General features: G+C 42.7%; 1 pseudogene; it reads left to right on the top strand.

Annotated features, from left to right (window-relative positions):
• Positions 1 to 1136: 1136 nt before the first annotated feature.
• LOC144512427 (uncharacterized) lies at positions 1137 to 4317 on the top strand (annotated as a pseudogene).
• Positions 4318 to 7644: the final 3327 nt, after the last annotated feature.

Genomic DNA, 7644 nt, shown 5'->3' with positions numbered 1-7644 from the left:
CAGTCCATGTAAGAGAAGGGAACTATGAGTGCTTGAGTAGAACTAGAGTAGGTTTAAAGAAAATCCAGGTAATTAGCTGCTAAAATTAAGAATAAAACAAAGTTAACTAAGCTCAGCTAGCAAAATAGCATTCTCCACACAGAAGCACCGGAAATGAGACAATACGCTTACATACATGTCAGCACGCCCACACCAGATGTGGACGTAGCATCAGTGACATCACCCATTGGTTTGTGGACTGCTAGCCTCACTTTTTCCAGACCTTCCTCCACAGTGCTGCGGAGGAGGGTCTGGCAAGGAACTTGTTTTGGTGGAACATGTGTACGTTCAAAAGATGTTTTAGTCGTGCAACAGAAAACTCATAAATCCACCGGAGTTTAAAATTCCAAAACAAATAAAGCGGAAGGTAACGGACATCCAGCCGAAAAGAGTGAAATCCAGCGGAATTTCTGGCAACATCCCAGAAGTGGAACATAGTGGCATACCTGCAAACTAGTCGCTTTTCGGCGAAAATCATCGTTTTGAATGGGAAAATGTCATCCAAGTGAATCATGTAGATCCGAAGAGTTCTTATTTGGGGGGGTCCGAGACCTGGTGCTAATATGGCACCGGTGCCTTAATGACCGTTATCTACCGGACCGAATAGCAACGCGGATTTCGGTGCCTTATTTAGGTGCCACTTAAATGCATGCGCTTCTCTCTGATGATCCGAAAAATGGACATTAGAGGGAACTGAAACATCACCGCACGGGACGCTAGTTAGTTAACACTACACTCAACAGCAGCTAACGTTAGCCTACCGTTAGCTAGCAGCTGGAGTAAACCTTATATATATGTCAATGGAGTAAACACGGTTAAAATGCTGACAGCTAAACGGTGTAAAAGTGTGTCTGTATTTCACCTTTTTCAGCCCTTCTGAGTTTGCAGGTATGTAGTGGATAGCGGACTGCTGTTTGGAAGCCTCAAGTTTGACAATTTGGCCGTCGCCATCTTGGTTTTTTGGCGCTGGGGAGGATGGTGCGGCCAAGCCAGTGTTGTTTAAGGTTGGAATGGCGGTGCACTAAAATCAACGCTAAAGAGGGAAGTCTTAATTAAGCGAGTAATCCACTCAAGGCCGACGGTAGCTAGGGACAGGGATGGCCTCAGCCAGGCCCGGCTTGGCTAATCGGGACCCCCGGGAGAATTCCTGGTGGGCCAGTCTGGTTTTTTGGTCGCGAGGGCTGACGGTGTTCAGTCACGGTGCTTGGTTGAAATCCTAGTTGAATATCATGGATGCTGTCCCTAGGCTGCCTGCAGTCCCACCTCTTTTTATTTTTTTTATTTTTTCTTGCAGCCCGTTGTTCTCTACATTCATGCAGCCCACTACAGAGTGCAGTCTGGTTATTATGACGTAATTATGTTTTGACCGCGTACACTTCAGTCAGTGGTGCTTGGTTAGAGGATGTGACTGCGTGCAAAAAGAAGCTATAAAAACAGATAATAATAAGCACATAAACGGCGCTGATAGGGCTGATTCCACTTCCGATTAAGGAACCCGTTCTCACTCCCAACAAAAAACATAAGGACTCTAGGGAATAAGCTCCCCACAGCTAGTTTTAGTAACAAGCATTTCTGGGACATGGATGCACACAAATGGAACGAGAGAGGAGAGAGAAGCTCAGTGTGTCAAAGGAAGTCCCCCGGCACTCTAAAACTATAACAGCATAATTAAGAGAGACAGGTTTAGGAGAGGAGCCTGGTCGGGAAAGAACTCTCCCCAACCCGATCGGGCTGCTCCCTTCTACTTTGATTATACTATTGATTATGTGGTAGATGAATCTGACGACTATGACAAGAAGCAGGTGGGCCGGGCTAGACGGACGCTGCAACTCACTCCCTAACTAACACACGAGTGTGACGTTTTTGTTGCGTGTCAGCTGCGTGGCGGCTGTGTGGATTGATGTCCTACACACCACAAACGTCTCTGATACGAAGCTGCTGCTGCTAGGTGACATACAGGGAGGGCTATCTCGGGACATAGCGCCGACAGATTCACTAACATTAACAACTTTATGTAGCTGTAAAGAACCTATATTGTAAGCCTACCTGATATTGGACCGTCACTCAGAACACACACTACATTGTTATTGTAGTCTATTCTATCTTGATATATACATGTATACATATATTACTACGGAAAATTAAAACGCTATTTGTTCTTTTTCAGTTCGAGTCGTTGACAGAAGAAAAGCCATTTTCAACCTTTCTTCTGTTAAGAATTCGCCTGAGGAGAAACAGACGACGATGGTGGGTTCACCCTATGAATCAGACAAGAAAAACCTTCGGAGCTTAAGTTGCGGAGTTGCAACTTGATTCCGAAAAACATCTGAATTATGTTTGGATGTCAGCGGAACAAATGGAAGAGATTTTGTCTATTGTTGGACCCGACCTGACGAGGCAGACAACCAATTTCCGTGATCCTATCGAGCCCAAGCAGAGGCAACAGGCTTGCCATTACACTCAGGTAGGCTTGTTATTCTCTGTATAATAAAATAACCAAAGACAGTTGTACACGAAGAACTTTTTTTAATAAACAATTGAACATTATAAATGTTTAAATACCAAAACACTATTCTTTACACTAAAACAGATACATTATTCCAAATAATGTTTATTTTACAACTGAACTATTTACATGTAATGCCATTATTTAAAAATTCTGGTAGGTAAGTGTTGGTGAAGGGTCAGACAGATCCTCCAAAAATGACCTGGGAGGGTCAGCTTGGGGAGGAACAGGATGATAGTGGGACCGGTCTCCATGCAGTGGAGGTGGAAGAGTGGCTTCCTTTTATAGGGCCTGGAGTGTTCCTCTGTGCCAGCTGTCGTCCTCCAGTTCAGTGAGGTATGTCAAGAAGTGAGTTTGGGCCTGGGCCTGTGCCTCACGTGATAGCCTATTTAGCCTAGGCACCAAACTCAAAGCAAAATAGTACATCTCCTCTTGGTAGTATGAGACATGAGGGGGGACATTTGATGTTGGAATGGAGATGATGTCCAGTAGCTGTTGCTTAGCTTCAGTAACTAATTGTCTTCTCCTGTCACGTGCAGGTCTTGTTTGAGATGGGGTGCTTTGTCTAGTCTCTGACAGAATAGCTTGACTATGGGGTCAGGGGGTGGGCTACAGAGGGACTAGCTCGGGGGGTGGGGTGTTGATGTGATTGGTGCAGATGGTGGGGTGGGGATGGTGGGGGTGTTAAACATCTGTGATGTTGGAGTTGCTGTGCGCTCCACATCCTTCTCTGTTGCGCTCATATCATGGGGTCCTGTGTGTCGTCCATTGGCTGTACTGGATCCAGTAAACATCTTGAGCTAAAATGATAGTAACAGTGGTCATTGTGATAATCAAGTAACACTTAACTTTATACAATTAATAAACAACCTGTGTGTACATATAATGTAAACAGTTACATGTTTTTGAGCTAAGAAGTTATTCAGTATACCTACAACCAAAACAAGGAAATTAAATTACATACTAACCTTCTTGGATGCAAATGAGGCAGCAGAAATGACATTTCTACCTCATATTTTCATTCTTTGACTGTCCCACCTGCAGAGCCACTGGGAGGATGCTTTTGTTTTTTATGCTTTATAAAAAGCATCTCTCAGGACCTTCCACCTTCTTTTGCAATCATCACCTATGAGGAGAAAATATAATCTCATCAATAGTACTAACAGTAATATTATTATTACTACATTAATATTATTACTCATATTGTCAGTGACATCTTTTTCTTTCTGACCTGTGTCAGGAGAAAGCTTTACTAGCCTGGCCTATCAGTACCGTGTGGGGGCAATGACTGTGTGCTCATCTGTGAACATGACGTGCAGTGGCATTGAAAAAGCGATGATGGCAACCCACATTCCTCCACCAACTGAGGACCAGTGGAAAGCCATTGCTTCCAAATTTTGGGGCAAGTGGAAATTTCCAAACTGCTTGGGTGCGATAGATGGGAAGCACACACCATCAAAGCACCGCCCAATTCTGGAAGTCTGTTTTTCAACTATAAGAAGTCATTCTCCATTGTTCTTCTGGCACTTGTGGATGCAGACTACAGGTTCACCTACATCCAGGTGGGAGACTTTGGCCGGGCCAGCGACGGGGGGGTGTACGCCTCTTCAAGGCTTGGCAGGGAGGCCAAAACACTGAATGTGCCCGAAGACACAATTTTACCAGGTTCAGGTGTGCAGGTTCCCATGCCCTACGTCATTGTCGGAGATGCGGCATTTCCTTTGAAAACTTACCTTATGAGGCAGCAAGGATGCTTATGCAAGAGAAATTAAGCACATTCTTCAATTCTCCGGAAGGGAGATGTGTGATCACATCATAACTCATGTAGTTATGGATCCATGCCATGCCAGACTTCGATGTGGGACAGTAGTGTTTTCTGTTCTTGTATATAATTTGTCATGTTTGTGTGTATTTTAAAATGTTCTGTGTGGCACTTCAATTAATAACCTGCAAATATCCTTTCTCTGTTCCTAATTATAAGAATTATCCTAAATAAAGATTGACATGTTGATCTCTACAAAACAACTTATTTTATTTATATTATCACAGTCAGTAGGCCTGCACTGAAAACAGCTGTGTTTCATAGTCTGTGGGGTGACTTGAGTTTTGAAAGGTAGGGGAGATTTTTCTATGGTATGTAGCACTTCAAATTTTAAATGGTAATTATATTGTTAGTATAATGTAATAGTGACAAAAAAAAACACAGAAATAACAACTTCACGTTTACATATTCCAACAAAGGAATAAAGCTTTGTACAGGTCAATTAGTTCATTAAGTACGTGGTGAATGGATTTCTGAATTTATGAAATGCAAGCAGGAGACAGCAATAAAGTGTGTGCTGGTTGACAAATAATAAAGGAGGGATAGATAACGGACCTGAAAAGATTAGTAGGCTATAGGCTATGAAAGTTTTTTCTACACCCTGCTCCCTCAAACTTCATCGGAGCTGAAAGACAACATGTAGGCTACTGGTAAGTTGCCTATGACAAAACATGCACTGTAGACTAGGCTATATATTGTAAACCTACTATCACAACCAATAGCTGTGGCAACTGCGTCCCGTGCCTTCTCCTTTTTTCGTGGATCTTTATAACAAGGATCCTGTGGATCGTACAGTTGTGGGTGTTTCTCCACCTCTTCAATTAACCTGCCGTCATCCATCGTTGCAAACTCGAAGTGTAGACTTGAAAGTGTCCGGTTTCAACATTAAAAAAATCACGTGATTTGGATCACCCTTGTTCGACATATGGGGAGAGAATTGATAAACATAAATATATAGCCTACTGATTTGATTAAAGCAAGACAATGTCGGCAGTATTGACGGCAAAATAGGTTTCAAACATCATGTCATTTATTAATATGTAATCGTGTCAAAATGACATAAACATCTTTTTCTATTCTATTTTGCCTGGAAACGCTTCCAACACGCTTGCGTGTCACGTGAAAAATAGGCGTTGGTTCTATTTCTAGCATGCACGCGTTTTCAGCGCAGCTCGAGCCGCGCCTGAGACGTGCTTGTCATGCATGCAGTGTGTAAGCTCTTACCTGTTAACATGGGAGCCAAAATAAAAACGGACACGCCACACAGCTAACACGTTCGCGCGACGCATCCAGTGTGTAGCCGGCCTAAGCTTTATCGAAGAGGAGAGTTTTAAGTTTACTCTTAAATGTGGTGACGTGTCTGCCTCCTAGACTGGGAGCTGGTTCCACAGGAGAGGAGCCTGATAGCTGAAGACTCTGGCTCCCATTCTACTTTTAGAGACTCTAGGAACCACAAGTAACTCTACATTCTGGGAGCGCAGTGCTCTAGTGGGACAATAAGGTACTATAAGCTCTTCAAGATATGATGGTGCTTGACCATTTAGAGCTTTGTGGGTCAGAAGAAGGATTATAAATTCAATCCTGGATTTTACAGGAAGCCAATGCAGAGAAGCTAATACAGGAGAAATATGATCTCTTTTCTTAGTTCTTGTCAGAACACGCGCTGCAGCATTCTGGATCAGCTGGAGAGTCTTAAGAGTTTTATTTGAGCAGCCTGATAATAAGGCATTACAATAGTCCAGCCTGGAAGTAACAAATGCATGGACTAGTTTTTCTGCATCGTTTTGAGACAGGATGTTCCTTATTTTGACAATGTTTCAAAGGTGAAAAAAGGCTGTTCTTGAGGTTTGTTTTAAGTGGGCACTAAAGGATATATCAAAAATAACTCCTAGATTTCTGACAGTAGTGCTGGAGGCCAGGGCAATACCATCCAGAGTAGCTATAGCTTTGGATAATGAGGTTCGGAGGTATTTAGGGCCCAGCACAATAACTTGAAGTTTGGCTAACTGACTGGTTTCGTCTGCCTTGATTGATAGGTATAATTGGATGTCATCCGCGTAACAATGAAAGTTAATTGAGTGTTTCCTAATAATATAATGGCCTAGAGGAAGCATATATAAGGTGAATAGAATTAATTGTTGAAGGTCTATAGGATAAAAGCAGTCTAAGTCAGGTCTTGTCGTTCTTTCTAGTGGTCCTGCGTTTAAAGGTGAACCGTTAGTCAAACTTTCCCTCAAATTACCAACTAAAACGAGCGGTAGCTAGCTAGCTTTGTCAGCAAAACACTAAACAGTACATTTTTAGGCAACCATAATGTTCCAGTTAACTTTGATGAAGTGTAAACACAGTGAGAGGGTCAAAGTCTAAGACAAAAACACGGACAACACCCAAAAACAAGTTCACGGCCCATTTCTTCATGTATGTATTAGCTCATCTTAGACTTAACTGCTATCAGTGTGGACTAGAGCATGTGAAGGCATCACGCAGGTTAGAGCTACCAATCTACCGACGACACACACACAGTCGACACCTGCCTGCAATTACATCTTAGTGCCAGAGCTGCCGCTAGAAACAACCTAACTCAAATCTTACGGACAACAACTTTAAACCTACAACAGGCTTCGCTGCTGCTGACTCAAAAAAAACGGTCCTGAAGGAGTTTTAAGCAGCGTGAGAAGTTTTCCGTGGAGCTGTGTAAAATGTTACAAATGTGTCAGTTTCCAACACGCCTGTTCATGTGCAGAAGAAACTGTGTAAAATAATTAATCAGTTATAATCTGTTTTTCTCTGCATGACAAACTGAAGGTGTGGCGTAAAACGTGTAATTTTGCGTGAATGGGACGCAACTATGTCATGGCAGATGTATATCTCAGGACCTTGGGTCCTGTATATCTCAGGACCCAAGGTAGTGTTTAGTGGGAAGTTATTTGGATGGGCGGTTCTCAAAAAAACTGCAAGCAGCAATACAGGAGGCTAAACAATTGCCTAGACCTCCTGTTATGTTAACTTTGCTCTGTCATCGGATCTCTGCATCAGGATTAATAAAAGAGTGACTGACTTGAGACTGAAAAACACTGTATTAAAAGCAGCGGTTCTCTAGGGGAAGGCTACATTTGGGATTGGTGTGATGTTGCAAGTGTGAAAAACCATTCTGCAAATAAATCATTTAGTCTTAATGGGACCTCAGGGGAGGAAAGTAATGTGCAATTCAAATTATGTTGGGGCCTCACACTGTTGTTTTTCTGCTGACCTTTTAAAGAATTCAAAAGCATTTCAC

This window comes from Sander vitreus, chromosome 23, assembly GCF_031162955.1.
Source record: "Sander vitreus isolate 19-12246 chromosome 23, sanVit1, whole genome shotgun sequence".
NCBI lineage: Eukaryota > Metazoa > Chordata > Actinopteri > Perciformes > Percidae > Sander > Sander vitreus.
The sequence above is the reverse complement of the archived record's forward strand: the minus strand, read 5'-3'. Positions and strand labels throughout refer to the sequence as shown.